The sequence below is a fragment of the Hippocampus zosterae genome, chromosome 1, assembly GCF_025434085.1.
Source record: "Hippocampus zosterae strain Florida chromosome 1, ASM2543408v3, whole genome shotgun sequence".
Taxonomy (NCBI): domain Eukaryota; kingdom Metazoa; phylum Chordata; class Actinopteri; order Syngnathiformes; family Syngnathidae; genus Hippocampus; species Hippocampus zosterae.
The window spans coordinates 35,250,809-35,264,935 of record NC_067451.1 but is presented as its reverse complement, the minus strand read 5'-3'; the positions used below and the strand labels follow the sequence as shown (position 1 = coordinate 35,264,935).

The 14,127-nt window shown below is 42.4% G+C and overlaps 2 protein-coding genes across 3 annotated transcripts in view; both read right to left on the bottom strand.

Moving 5' to 3' along the window:
• LOC127597481 (uncharacterized) overlaps positions 1-14,127 on the bottom strand; it is a 258,570-nt gene that overhangs the window by 118,869 nt on the left and 125,574 nt on the right. The window lies entirely within an intron of this gene.
• The window catches only part of LOC127596307 (protocadherin Fat 4), a 125,175-nt gene that overhangs the window by 30,146 nt on the left and 80,902 nt on the right, over positions 1-14,127 (bottom strand). The gene's annotated exons all lie outside the window — the stretch shown is intronic.

The window sequence follows — 14,127 nt, the reverse complement described above, 5'->3', positions numbered from 1 at the left end:
TTGGGCCATACTGGGTTTTGCTTTGCTTAAACCCTCACTGCATTGCTGGGCTTGATTTAATAAACAGATATTCATCCTAAAATCTACCTGGCTTTTCTGCTCAGAACGTGAGTGGTAATTAGAGAGCCGAGTCCCAGAGGGGAATATACGAGGTAACAGTAAACGTTTTGATCTGCTTCGCCAAAAAGGCCATAGAAGACATCTTTTATTGGCTCGTTGCCAAAAAAAATGAGTCACGTTCCTCGCAGTTCCAATTCAGGATCTCCGTTTCCTACTAAATATGGACAATGTTGACTTTTAGGTGATGGCTTGTTGCCACCCTTATATATTTAGAAGAATAAGGAAAGACGTGTAATTCCAAAATGATTGCAGATTTAAACATGGAAGTCTGCTGACAAATGTGGCGCAAAAAATATTTGGCACGGTCTTGACATTGTTATATTCCCGCACATTAGGCCAAACAGTCAATCCGCCCGTCTTGTGTCTTTCAAGTTTTTTGTGTGGTCGTCCTGGCAACCGATTAGAGCTGATCCTCTTTAATTGATCCCAGTGTCACTTTAGCGCTACTACTGGCAGCCAAAGTGTGTCTAGCAGTCAGGCTGTTGTTGATCAAAGATGAGCTGCTTAGCTCTCACAAGGGCTCAGCCGCTAGCTAGACAACAGCAACCTCTACCAAAAGGCTCAGGGAGCAGAGGAATGACGATTTTTGGAAAAGATGAGATCACGGTGGGAAAAGTACACAGAACAGATTGCTTGGTACAAAAAGTCAAACGTTACGAGTTTGGTACTGAGTGAGTTTCAGATCCTGCCGCTTGAGTGAAGTGAAAAAACAAAATGGAGCAATTTAGGCATTGTACATACTTGGCCAATGAAGATGATTCTGGTTGTGATGTGGGTGAGTTTATTTATTCAAAGGGACAAAGTCAAATATAAAATGAGACCACTCGCAGGGAGCTCCTGTAGGCCACAACTCCCGCCTAGACGCGCACAGACAGACGGGCCAAACCCAGCTCTTGATGTCACTCACGTGGCCACGCCCCTTAAATGCATATTTCCAACTCACAAAGTATGCACAGGAATTATACCACATAAACACACACCTGTTCAGAATTGCCTACAACACATAACTCTTCCATTTCCTATGTTTTTATGATTTTATGTCCTGTTTTTATATAACATCTCGTTTACAAATTTTTACATTGTATTTTCTTATTGTTTGTACAGTGTCCTTGGGTGGCATGAAAGGCGCTTTTAAATAAAATGCATTATTATTATTATTATAAACGCAATTTACTTGTTTGCATTCACTTTCATTATATTTTTATTTAAAATAATACATGCAGTAAATACTAGGCGTGTACATATAAATCTCCAGTATGAACAAAATCTTCAGGGCACCAACATATTTGTTGTTTATTATGAAAGCCATTGGGGAACATAAAATCTCATTAAATATTTTACCTTTAACATCCCAACCACGAGACAGAAGGATGGAAGCCGAGTGGTTTGATTTATGACATAAGTGAAAATATAGAATCCAGACTGGAATTAAGTAAAATAGCAAAGGAATCTCACCCTCATCATTCTTGATATGTAAGCTTTTGATTGATTAAGTCCACATCTTTCGAAGGTTTAAGCTATGAATGGGACAGTGTATTAAGTGTTTTGATTATTCGAGGTTCAGTCTTTCAAAACCCCACCATGAATTTCACTAAAATGCAAATATGTTGCATTCCAACAACAGATTATTATTTTTAAAATTATATTATAATACATGGGCCTCGGCCCCCCACACAGGAGGATGCCACATGTCGCTTCCATCTTTCAGCTATGGATACTCGAAGGAGACAGGTTTAGGGAATGGAGTACCTCACAATCATGATTACAGCGAGTGTAAAAATGAGATGCACGTACTTCAGCACTTTAGTGAATACTCAAATTCTTCTGAGGTGACATTTTGTTTGCACCTACGCTGAAGTAATTGGTGGTAAGCTTGCAAAGTACGGTCTCTCTGAGGCACTGAAGTGCTCGTGCTTTAAAATGCATGTGCTTCGAGCTGAGTTTGTTGCATTCAACATTGGATGGCACTAAATTCGACAAAATGTACCTTGAAGTGCTTTATCCAGTTGGAATGTGAAATATCCGACTGCATTTGAATGCACCTCGCGTCTCGCCGAAAGCGTCAATGATTAAGCTATCCATACAGCCAATCATTTAATATAATAATAATAATAATAGTTAATATAATAATATAATAGTTAATAGTTCGAAACCCAACGGGCCATGTACATATTGTATTTTTCAATGATCGTACCTGACAATATTTATAATTCCACTGTCAATAGACATGCGCGCAGTCTCCGTTGCCAAAACGTGAAGTGTGTCACGTGAGCCTCAGTGACTGTGAGAAATCTGGATTGAAAGCTGTCCTTTATAGAAAAAAAAATTGTCGTTACGATAGATTGCCATCAACGTGGCAAAGGAAACATCCAGACTTTGCTCTGTATCTATTTAATTGATACAGGAAAGATTTAACCTGACACGCGCTCCCACCTTCTGTGTGCAACCTGACAGGCGGATGGAGAGTGTGAGCGCTTTGCTGTATGTCCCGGTCGGAGCATGAAAACATGCACACACTCCGTGGTGACATTTTTGATATTTTTAAGAGCACGCATTGAAAAAATGGGAGCACCTGCGAGGATAATGGTCTCACTTTACTTAAGTACAGTAAGGCAGTACAGTACAGCCAGTGTCGAAAACGTTTGGATAAATGGATATCAAATACGCTGGTCTCAAAATACCTTTGATAGTATTGTTTCACTATTTAGGTCGGAAACACACACAAGCTGTGCGTGATTGTGTCCACACTCGATTCTTTTGACTCCCCCGGGCGGAGGATGTGATGTCACAACCTGTTTACCGCCTGGGGAGAACACAGTCAGCCTTCTCCGCCAAGCACTTGTGCCACCTTTGACCCGCAAATGCCTCATCCACCGCAAGCATGGGGACGTCGCTGAGGCTAATCCTACGTAAGCGCAGCGCACACTCGCCCCCGCCTAAAAGTGCACTTAAAGACTCCCCCTGAGCGGCCCTGACCCCGTGCCGACCCCGACGTTGTCGACAGGCGCGGGGATCAGACGGGAAGCGTTTCTCACATCTCTCTCGGCCATAGCGCTTCTTGCTGCTCGTCCAAAGCCTCGAGACGTGCGGTCTTAGCCCCTCGGAGCCCTCTGATATCACATAACCCCCTGGCAGCTGTCTCCGCCGGGCCTGCTGGCCAACGTACGAATAATTCACATCTATCCTGTTACATAGCGTGGGCCGACAGAATTAGGATAGGAACTGGATATCTTGGCACGTATGCGAATGCGTGTTAATGGACATTGTGATTGTTAAGCTGAAGGTGAGACGCTCTAAATATGGTTGGGAAATCAACATCAACACCGCAGCCGCAGTGTAAGACCCGTTTCCGACTTTTCAATAACTCCCCCCTCCACCATCAAGCGTGTTGTAATACATGTGTGGGCAAACTTTTGTGCTTGAGGGTCACATTTGTGTGTTCAAAACAGATGCAACTGATCATTTGTAGATGATAAAAAAGTAACATATGCTCAATTATCCATTTTCTATATTGCTTTTCCTCAGAGGTTTGCAAGCGAGCTGGAGCCCAGCTGACTTGGGCGAGAGACAGGGAACACCTCGAGCTGGTCGTTGGCTAATCACAGGGCACACAAAGACAATCATTCCGACTCACATTCACTACTAAGGACAATTTTGAGCTTAACGTAACACGCTTTTTAATCTGGCCCACCAGTCAATAGCATGGTCAAGGGTTTTGCAAAATCTATTGCATGAATTCAGCCTTTTTTCTGAATTAAAGCAGTTCACTGAAACATATTTATTCATTGATCTCATTCAACAATTGGATGATTTATTTAAATACAAACAAATGTTGGTGAGGTTTTGCATGTACATTTAACATTTGTGTTCAATGAAAGAATTCATTACAATTATATGAATTCTAAATCATAAAAATAAAAATGTGAATAAATGATCCGCCCACTCGTTTTCTAACGTGCTTCCGCTCATGAGGGTTACACCTAAGTGTGACTGGTTGTGATCTCAATATGTGGCTTGTGAATGGCTGCTGACATGTCCCGGAGGGAGACCCCACCTCTCACCCAAACTCAGCTTTGGGTGGCTCCGGCTCACCTACCACCCTAATAAGGAGAAATGCTCAAGAAAATTGCTGAAAAGGATTGAAGTATTTTGACTTTGCTTCATTATAATTAATTAACCAGCTGTTTATTTAAATAAAAACACGATGAATAGATTTTTAGACTATTTAAATAAAAATGTGTTGATATCAAAGAATTAACTCATTTACTGCCATAGAGATTTATATTTGCCACTGACGAATATAGTGATCAGCACAGCTTTTGAATTGAAGATGAAGATAAATGGATGAACTTCAGCTTGTCACATCGATTACAAAGAAGGGCATTGTTGATGGCATATATTATTATTTTGCCAGCAAAAGCACTGTCTCAGTCGTGTTTATCTTGTTTCATAGTTTGGGATGTCACAAAATCCAAAAACTGGTGTGAAAGCCACAGTTCTGCTTGAGATGTTACTCACAAAAAGCTTTGTTTTCCACTTGATGGTCCGAAACTGGCGAAAAACCAACCCATCTTATACTGCTAATTACTAAAGAATGGAATAAAAGCTATCTTTCTGCTCTTTGGTAGTTTTAGTGTTTGTAACTGGTCCAGATCGCCCAATTTTGTGGGACCTGAAAGATCAACCAAAATGCTCTAAAACAGCTGGCAATCGGGGGATATCTGCTTTGAAAACCGGCAGCTAATGCTAAATATAAATGAATAAATACAGTCATACCTCGGGTTTCGACCATAACCCGTTCCAGAAGGCTGTTCGAAAATCGAATTGTTTGAAATCCGAAACTATTTTATTCGCCCATGATTAGGCTAATACACTATGCAGAAATTAAAAAAAAAAAGTCAGATTTGCGTAAATCACAACAAACACGTCTGCTCACAATGAACATTACACAAGGAAGCGTCACTTCCTCGTGTAAGGAAGCCTATAGGATTCGAGTGGCGTATTCGGGTTTGCTCAGTTTGGTCAAAAAACGTTTTTTGGTCGTAATCCGAGATGTAAAAATATAGAATTTTCTCGTCGCAATCCGATTTGGTCGATAACAGAGACATTTGAAAACCGAGGTTTGACTGTACATTTTATGAAGTTAATTTAGTGAGAAAAGGCTCATGTAAGACAAAAACTATACAGGACAGTTTCAAAGTCAACACAGTATTGTTTGGGCCGTAATAAAGAACGGAGAATGGCTGGACGTGGCCCGCGAGCAATACTTGGTTTGCGCCATCCCTGTAATAGTAAGTGAAACAATCCTGGGATGCATTCGGAAACCGCAATCACCTCCTCATATTCCACAATGGAATGACTGAACAGGAGTGGAATGAGCCAGCGTCACATCCAGTCTTTGCTTGGAATCTGCCGGAGACTGTCAGGGTCATTGATCGTTAAGATTGCAGTCTAGGGAGGTGCCAGCTCGGCGGCCCGAGTACGACATCAAGCAAATGACATCATGTTGTTGTTTTTTTTTTTGTCTCAGAAAGAGAGCTGTTGGAAATTTCACAGGAGGAATGCCAGCTGTCTCTGTGGTTGCAAAACAATTTTTCCGTCTGCAATTCCCACCACCCCCCGAGCCCTTTGTTCTTTTTCTTTGTGCGGTAGTTGTGCTCAATCGCCATTTTAATGTGGCCTCGGTGTGCTGATTCAAGCCTGTCGCCAAGTGATTTCACATTCCCAAGCACGTTAACTGGATTCGGAGCACAAACGTGGTCATTTTGTCCATTTTTGTCACCAAGTAAGTATCTCTTTGATAGGATGCAATGATCGACATCTTTTAGGTATGTCAGCGCTTCGGTTTAGGCACAAGACAGGCGGAGACAGGCGGAGACAGAGGTTGAGGGAAAGAACATAGTTCGGGTTGAAACAGTTCGGACTCGTGTTGTTTTGAAATGACACTCTCGCTCGTTGTTTGAAAATGAAAAATTGCGGTTGTGAGCTAACAACAAACAGGAGTTTGGATTCATATTTGGAAACACGTTTGCTCATGTTGCAAAAATCTGCCTTTCTTATTTTGATCCAACCATTCCTTCCCTCCTCCCCATCATTCCTTGGACCCTCACTAACTAGTGACACAATCAGTAGCCTATCAAATGACGCCTGACTTGAATCCCTGGACAAAACAAAGCCAGATAACACATCAAAGGATTATATACTGTAACGGTAATATAAGAGATGCATGACAAATTCAAATGTTTGCATTTCCGTCATCCTTCCACGAATTTGGAGCTTGCCCATCGGTCAAGTGATAAGGCAATCAACACAATACCTCACCTGTGTTAATCCATAAGGATAATCTTATTTCAGGGGCTAAGTATGGAAGTCATCAAGCGCTATGACTTGACATTCTTTTGTCCATCAAACAACCCAAGTTTGAATGGAAGACAACTGCACTTTTACTTGGGTAATATCCAAAACATTAAATCGGTTCTGATGTTAAGGATGAAAGAGCAACACATTTCCATGCGTAGGTGTCTACAGTAACTCAGTAAATAGAACATATAAAGACAGAGTAAAATTTGAAAAATTTTGTGAGAAAAATGTGCTCACAAGGAAGCGCAGGTGATTTGTTTTGATACCTGACATCATTCAAAATTTAGTTAGGTAAAACAACTCATGGAAACAATGATCTGGGTAGGTGGCTGTCAACCTGTGCGTCAGGACCCAAGGGTGGGTCACAGATTTCTTATTGACAAGTAGGAAAACAATGTAAGCCTTAACAGGGGTGGGCAAAATACGGCCCGCGGGCCCGGTGCGGGCCCGCTCATGCTTGCTCATGAACAACAGGGGGCTCAGTACACATCCTTGAGGGGAACCGGTGCTGAGTGTGATGGTGGAGGAGAATGTTACATTGTGCTATCTTCTTTATTAATTCATTCATTCATTTTCCGAACCGCTTAATCCTCACTAGGTTCGCGGGGGGTGCTGGAGCCTAGACCAACCGACTTCGGGCAGTAGGAGGGGGACACCCTGAACCGGTTGCCAGCCAATCGCAGGGCACACAGAGACGAACAACCATGCGCACTCACACCTAGGGACAATTTAGCGTGTTCAATCAGCCTGCCATGCATGTTTTTGGAACGTGGGAGTAAACCGGAGCACCCGGAGAAAACCCACGAAGGCACGGGGAGAACATGCAAACTCCACACAGGGAGGCTGGAGCTGGAATTGAACCTGGTACCTCTGCACTGTGAAGTCGATGTGCTAACCACTGGACTACCGGGCCGCCATCTTCTTTATTTTCTTTTTCTAACTTTTGGCCCGGCCCTCCCCAATATTTTCTGCTTCTCATTTGGCCCCCTCGGGAAAATAATTGCCCACCCCTTACATTGTAAGGGGTACTTGGTTTATGAGGGTACTGACATAAAACTCACTGATTTCCATTTACATTATACTGTTATTATGATTTTACAGGACTACTAGGCTAGACATTTTTGAACAATACATTTTTTAAATGATTACAAAACAATAAAAAATTATGCAATCAGACCTGAAAACCTGGACTCACCCCACTCACCCATTTTAAATGTGCTTATATTGTCTTTGCATTTTATAATTTATATGTATTTCTATACTTTTTGTTCTTCTACTTCTCCCTTTCATAATTTTGCTTCTGTAAATTGGGAATTTCTCCATTGAGAGACAAGTAAAGGTTTTCTTATCTATCTTTGTTTTTGATTTCTACAAAAATGGGCTGTGAATGTCTCTGACAAGAGGTCCCAAGGTTGAGATGATCTTGGTCATCAAAGGCAATAAGACATACAGGTACTAGTTTTCGAAGACATGATGACCTCTTATCAGGAAAAAAACAAAACAAAAAAAATGTCTTCATGTCTGATGGCTTGGATCACATATGAAATGTCTTCATCCAACAAAACTAAGTCTTTTTGCCTTTGATTAAACTCCCTGGGCTGGCTGACTGAGAATCTGCATCGACACATTTGTATGAGCAGTTTTACACCAAGTGATAGAGTTCTGAATAGGTTAAGGCGTTAGAAAGGCAACAGCATTAAAAAATCTCTGAAAAAACGTTTGGTCACTCGGTTCAACATGTGCAAAGATGTTGGAAAAAAAAACAATGACATCATCTTCTTAGTTATTGAACACGTGTTCACCTTTCATTCGTAAGGCTTGTCTCACACTGATGTTTAAGATTGAAGGAAAAACAAAAGTCCAGTCCGAGTATCATAACCGAGCTGGCCGACACAGACAGGTTTATTGGGTCCTCAGGGGATGAGATGCGACAAAGGATGAGGTTTATGATCTCAAAGAGCGAGAAAACTTTGTCTTGGTGGAACTTGGGCAACGTCGTTCAAATATATAATTTCCTTGCATCTCATTCAGATACATTTGCAATCAATTTCCCAAACTTTTGTTGATGAGAACATGGATGGATTTACACATACATATATTATTTATCTTCAGAGGCAAGGGCATCCAAAGTCCGATCCCTGATTGATAGTTCAAAATAATCCAGAACCAATTCTGCTTGTTTGTCTAAATTCTTGCGGTCCGTTAATTGCTGAACCATATCTGAGCAACTCCAAGCACGCTGTGTCTAAAATAACAAGCTTTCGGCGCAATGGGACAAAATAAGGCCATGTGACCATCTGTTGTTTCCTCTTCCATGCTTAAGAGCTACAGACAGCCCACCCACCCCACGCACACACATAACCCCCATCCCACCGTGTAAGCCCCTCAGCTCAAAAAGCATTGTCTCGTGTAAACATATGCCAAAGTCTAAGCACCTTATTAGTGTACATTTCCAATGGACAAATCACATTAATCACCAAGGAGGTGCCATGACCATACTTTGTGAACAGGAGTTGGTACAAATACATATGTTAATGGTGATTAAGCAATCTGTTTTTGATGCTGCAGCTGCTATGACTGAGCATGCTGACGGGTTGCTGGAAGTGGTGGTGATGGTGTGGTGTTGATCTGGAAGAAACAGAGGCTCCCACCTCCTGGGAAAGGCTGTGAGTCGCCCTGAGTTGGCCAGCCTAAGCTACACTAAAGCGGAGGTTTGGGTGTCTCTGTTGGCACAAAAGATAATCTGTCCCTTCAATATGCGAGCGACTGATGCTTCTGGTGAAAAAAAGTTAAGTGTCTCTGTTGGCACAAAAGATAATCTGTCCCTTCAATATGCGAGCGACTGATGCTTCTGGTGAAAAAAAGTTAAGCTGAGATGCACACAGGAAGGCCGAGATGTTCAAACAACCGGATTCATGGAACAGACAAGAGGCTGACTCTGAAGAGAGATGCAGGCATGTGTAAATTTTATGAGATGGCCCATCTGTAGGTTGAAGCTTAAGGCTAAACTGATAATTACGCTTTATTGACTGCGGCTCGATTGTGCTCTTAAGGGCCGGCGGTAAATAAAATGACATAAGAGGAGAACATTGGCCGCAGACGAGGCAACATTGACATTTTTGCGCCTCTGAGAACCTGTTGCCTTGCGACAAAGCTTCTTTTAATGTGACTCTGTCCACGGCAACCCCCGGTGAATGGCTGCAGTTGGGTTTGGGCTGAGAGATGTCCCCAGTGTCAAACACCACAAACGGAGTAAATGCTTGCTTTCTCACAAGCTCAGTGATGAATTTGCCAAGTTATGAGCAAGATCAATCAAATTACATCTAAATATTATTCATTCATCCATTCATTCATCTTCCGAGCCGCTTGATCCTCACTAGGGTGGCGGGGGGTGCTGGAGCCTATCCCAGCTGTGTTCGGGCAGTAGGCGGGGGACACCCTGCACCGGTTGCCAGCCAATCGCAGGGCACACAGAAACGAACAACCATTCGCACTCACACACACACCTAGGGACAATTTAGAGTGTTCAATCAGCCTGCCACACATGTTTTTGGAATGTGGGAGGAAACCGGAGCACCCGGAGAAAACCCACGCAGGCCCGGGGAGAACATGCAAACTCCACACAGGGAGGCCGGAGCTGGAATCGAACCCGGTACCTCCGCACTGTGAAGCCGACGTGCTAACCACTGGACTACCGGGCCGCCCTGTCTAAATATTAGATCTGTTATTTAATTATTGAGTGCTTGGCTTTGCCTTAACTTGCTCTCCATATGCTATGAAGGTTTAATGGTTTGGATACAAGCAAGGAGGGAGTATCAAGATACTAAGGTTTCAAGGCTCGTGGTAAAGTTTAATGGAGTGACTTTAATTTTTGTGTTCTTGTGACAAAGGTGACGTTATTCACAGTGTTTTAGAAAATCTAGAAAGTAAAATAGTGACCATCTAGTCAGTCTCTTTAGTGTAATGTACAGTGGCACCACATGATCACAAGCACCTGTGCTAAGCGGCTCAAAATGGCCATTACCATACAAATAAAAGTGTCTTGTAACTTTTGGATAGCTATCGAAAATCGTTCGTGGATAAGAGTAAATGCGAGCTGGGATAAAATGAGCAAAGCAGGAAGGGGACATCCTGGCTGGGAGAGAAAAAAAAATTGTAAAAAGTGCACCTATCTGAGGCCGATGCATGCACACCACCACCTTTTAAAACTTTGATTTTGTACACTCTCCAAAACTATTTCCATAAAACCACACATACCGAGAAGTGAAAACGTGCCCATAAGCACGAGTTAGCTTCTTGCTAACATAACTGTCAGCAAGAGATAATAATTGTTTATGACAGAACAAAAATGACGCTACAATTGAATAAATAAGAACACACTTCCATGACTACTCTAAAGCCAATTCATTGGTTGTTCGGGTGGGTTTGAGTGAATTGTGAAATCTGTAATTCATGATTTCCAATTGGGAAATGATTGACCAATGCTCAAGCCTATTTATTTAGCCTAATAATGGACGATGACACAATTTATGCCAAGCACTTTTGATTTGCTAGCTGATGAGTTTGCGGTTGTGTTTTCTTGTCTCATTTATCACGGACTTGTTTCTTGAAAGAAAATTGATTAAACAGAAATAACAGAAATCAAGGAAATCTGTACAAATCTGTTTCTGTTGAACATATCTTTCTTCACCCCAGAGAGATGCTCAAACATTTCGGCCACCACTTATGCAATGCACAAATACAAACACTGAGAATATAAAAACATGGGCTTTCTGTGTGACCAGATCCACCATAATGGGCATAGGTTTAAAGATTTATTCTCGCTTCTCTTTAATAAATGTGCCCGAATGCGGTCAGGGCATGTCAGTGTGCCCTGAGAACATTCTCACCGCTACACACAGACTCTGAAAAAAACTCTCTCGAGGAGCGCAGAAACAACATCATTGAAGTCCTTTCCATACCTTTTTCTGGCTTCTGCTTGGTCCCCGAAGTTAACGTGTACTGTCGTGTAATGTTGTTTTCGTTAGCAGTGGGATTCAGATTTAGCATTAATTTTCCGGTATTTTCGCATTTTGTCTGCAGATAATGCCGAATCTTGGCAATAAAATGTACTCGTTTACTCAGGAATGTTGTAAAGAGCTTTTCCCATAAACAAAGGCGGTGAAATGTTTCGCTTGTGATCTCTCTCTAGTGCAGTCGCTCTCAAACTGAGGTCCTGTGATCTCCAGGGGTCCGTGGGTCGTTGCTGAGTGGCTCCATCAAAAAAAACTGCAGTCAATTATGTTGTTTCACTTGAAAACAGCCCGCAAAGGCAAAAGCATTCAGAAGCCCTGTTCATGGGACTCTTATTGATAGAGCCTGATTGAAGGCCACATTCCACTTGCTCAGTGATGACATGCCGAATTGTCACACCACAACTCTGTACGATTTCACAGAGCACCACTGCATCCAACAATCAGACAATTCAATTGCCAGGTGTTCGAGGCACAATATATCTGTGATGACTTGAGGCGATACGAAAAAGGCAGAAACGTAGTGCAGGAGACACGATAGCGCAACTCTGGCCTGAAACTTCCATCCAGTTGTAGTCTCAGTGCTGATATCTTGTCTGACAGGCTAATTTGTCTTTCCGCCGTATGTCTTTGAGCAAAGATCTGGCACCTCGGGGCAAGATAAAGGCGGCCTTTGAAATGTCAAATGCGGTCAGGAAGGAGCTGCCCGAGACACGGGACGCAGAGACACGTCTGCAGTATCCACCTTTTCAGCCTGTTGCGCCAAATCGTGCCTGTCAAGGCATTTGCCTCTGTCGTCTTGGGGCCCAGGCCTCAAAAATGTGAGAAAAACACTGCTGGATAATTTAGACTGGGCCCTTGATTATGGGTTTTTTGATATTTTGATATTCTGACCCAAATCCTTTCTCTCTCTCTGTCGCTCTCGTAGCCTCGCACCAACATTGTACTGAAAATGTCTTGTCAAAATATTTTGGAAGTGCTGTCAAGGGCTCTAAATATGGACTCCATGTGAACAGTGCAAAAAAGCCGTCCGGCGCTAAATTAGTATGTTCACTCGTAGGGTAGCTCTTTCCATGTGGCACAAACTTCTAAACACAATTTTCAAGCGAGCAAGCCGCTAAATATAACATGAAGAAACCATCAGGGCACAGACATTCACTTAAGTCCGTGTAACCTGAGAAAAATCAATAGATATGTGTCGAAACAATATTAATTATGGATATAAACATGTATAAATGGCATTGAACCAGGCTATAGCGACTGCTGCCTTGTTGAGACAAAGTAATTTATGAATACCTTTTGCAAAGAGGCCCAGATTTGGTGAGGTGAAAAGGTGCGGGGGGGGGGGACCATTCCGCTTCGCTTTGAGTTGCTTTAATTTTTCACGATGTTCGTTACCAGTCACCTTGTTTTATCTCGTCCTAACTCTTGATATTGAACTCCTTGAAAACATTATATGCCAATTTCCACCAGTCCTGGGAGCACCGGCTCTCCCTGTCCAAACTTTATTTTTCTTCGCTATAGTCTCCATTTTAGAAAGCACACGGAAAGGGCCATGCTAAAGTCATGCAGCGAGGGGTTCACTCTGACACCTAACACAAATTTGAGAGCGGTGTGTTCGGCGAGGCAGGCATTTCCAAAAGCACTCGAGCACATTGCCACAGGTCTGTGCCATCTTCTAGTGACATATAAAATAATTATTTTTATATTTGTATTTTCTACTGTGGTCAACAGTACTGACAAGCCACACATTATAAATTTTATACAAGAGGCTGCGGACCAGTAGAAATTTGAACACGGGCTACATTTGGCCCCCAGGCCGGACTTTGGGTTTACAAAATACTGCCCCTTTCAGAGTTTCTCCACCCATGCCTTGGCAGCTAATCTGCCATTTTCATGCACTGTCCTGTCAAAGCCAAAAGTGTTGGTATTCAGAGACTCATAATTTACATAGCGGTCTGGTAGTCCAGTGGTTAGTTAGCACGTCGACTACACAGTACAGAGGTAACGGGTTCAATTCCAGCTCCGGCCTCCCTGGCTGGCAACCGGTTCTGTGTGTCCCCCGCCTACTGCCCGAAGACAGCTGGGATAGGCACCAGCATCCCCCGCGACCTTAGTGAGGATTAAGCGGTTCGGAAAATGGATGGTTGGATAATTTACATATTTGAATTTGGTGATGGATTTGATATTGAAGCAGGAAATATTTGTGTAGTCTATATGAGGCACATTCAAGGGTGTGCTACATTAATTGACAATTGATTTTAATGGCTGAAATTGAGTGAAAATGACAAATGCTGATTTTTGGGACTCCTGGGAGGGCGGGGGGGGGGGGGGGGTAGCAACAAGCTCATCATCAGTCGTGCAAAGTTCTTTTGAGGTTGTGTGTTCTGACCTCAGAAGGCAAGAGAACTTTTATTATACCGAGGAAACACTTCAAAATCTGAAAACAAATGTGCAATATTTCTTTTAAAAAAATAACAGAACCGTTTTGTTTTTCCATCCTAATATTAACAGTTGTTACACTTGTATGGCTACTAATAATATAAGCATGTTAATTCGAAACATTGCTTATATGGTTTATAAGAGATTTATAAGGGCGACAGTTAGAACCTGGAACTGTTTTTTTTTTCCAATT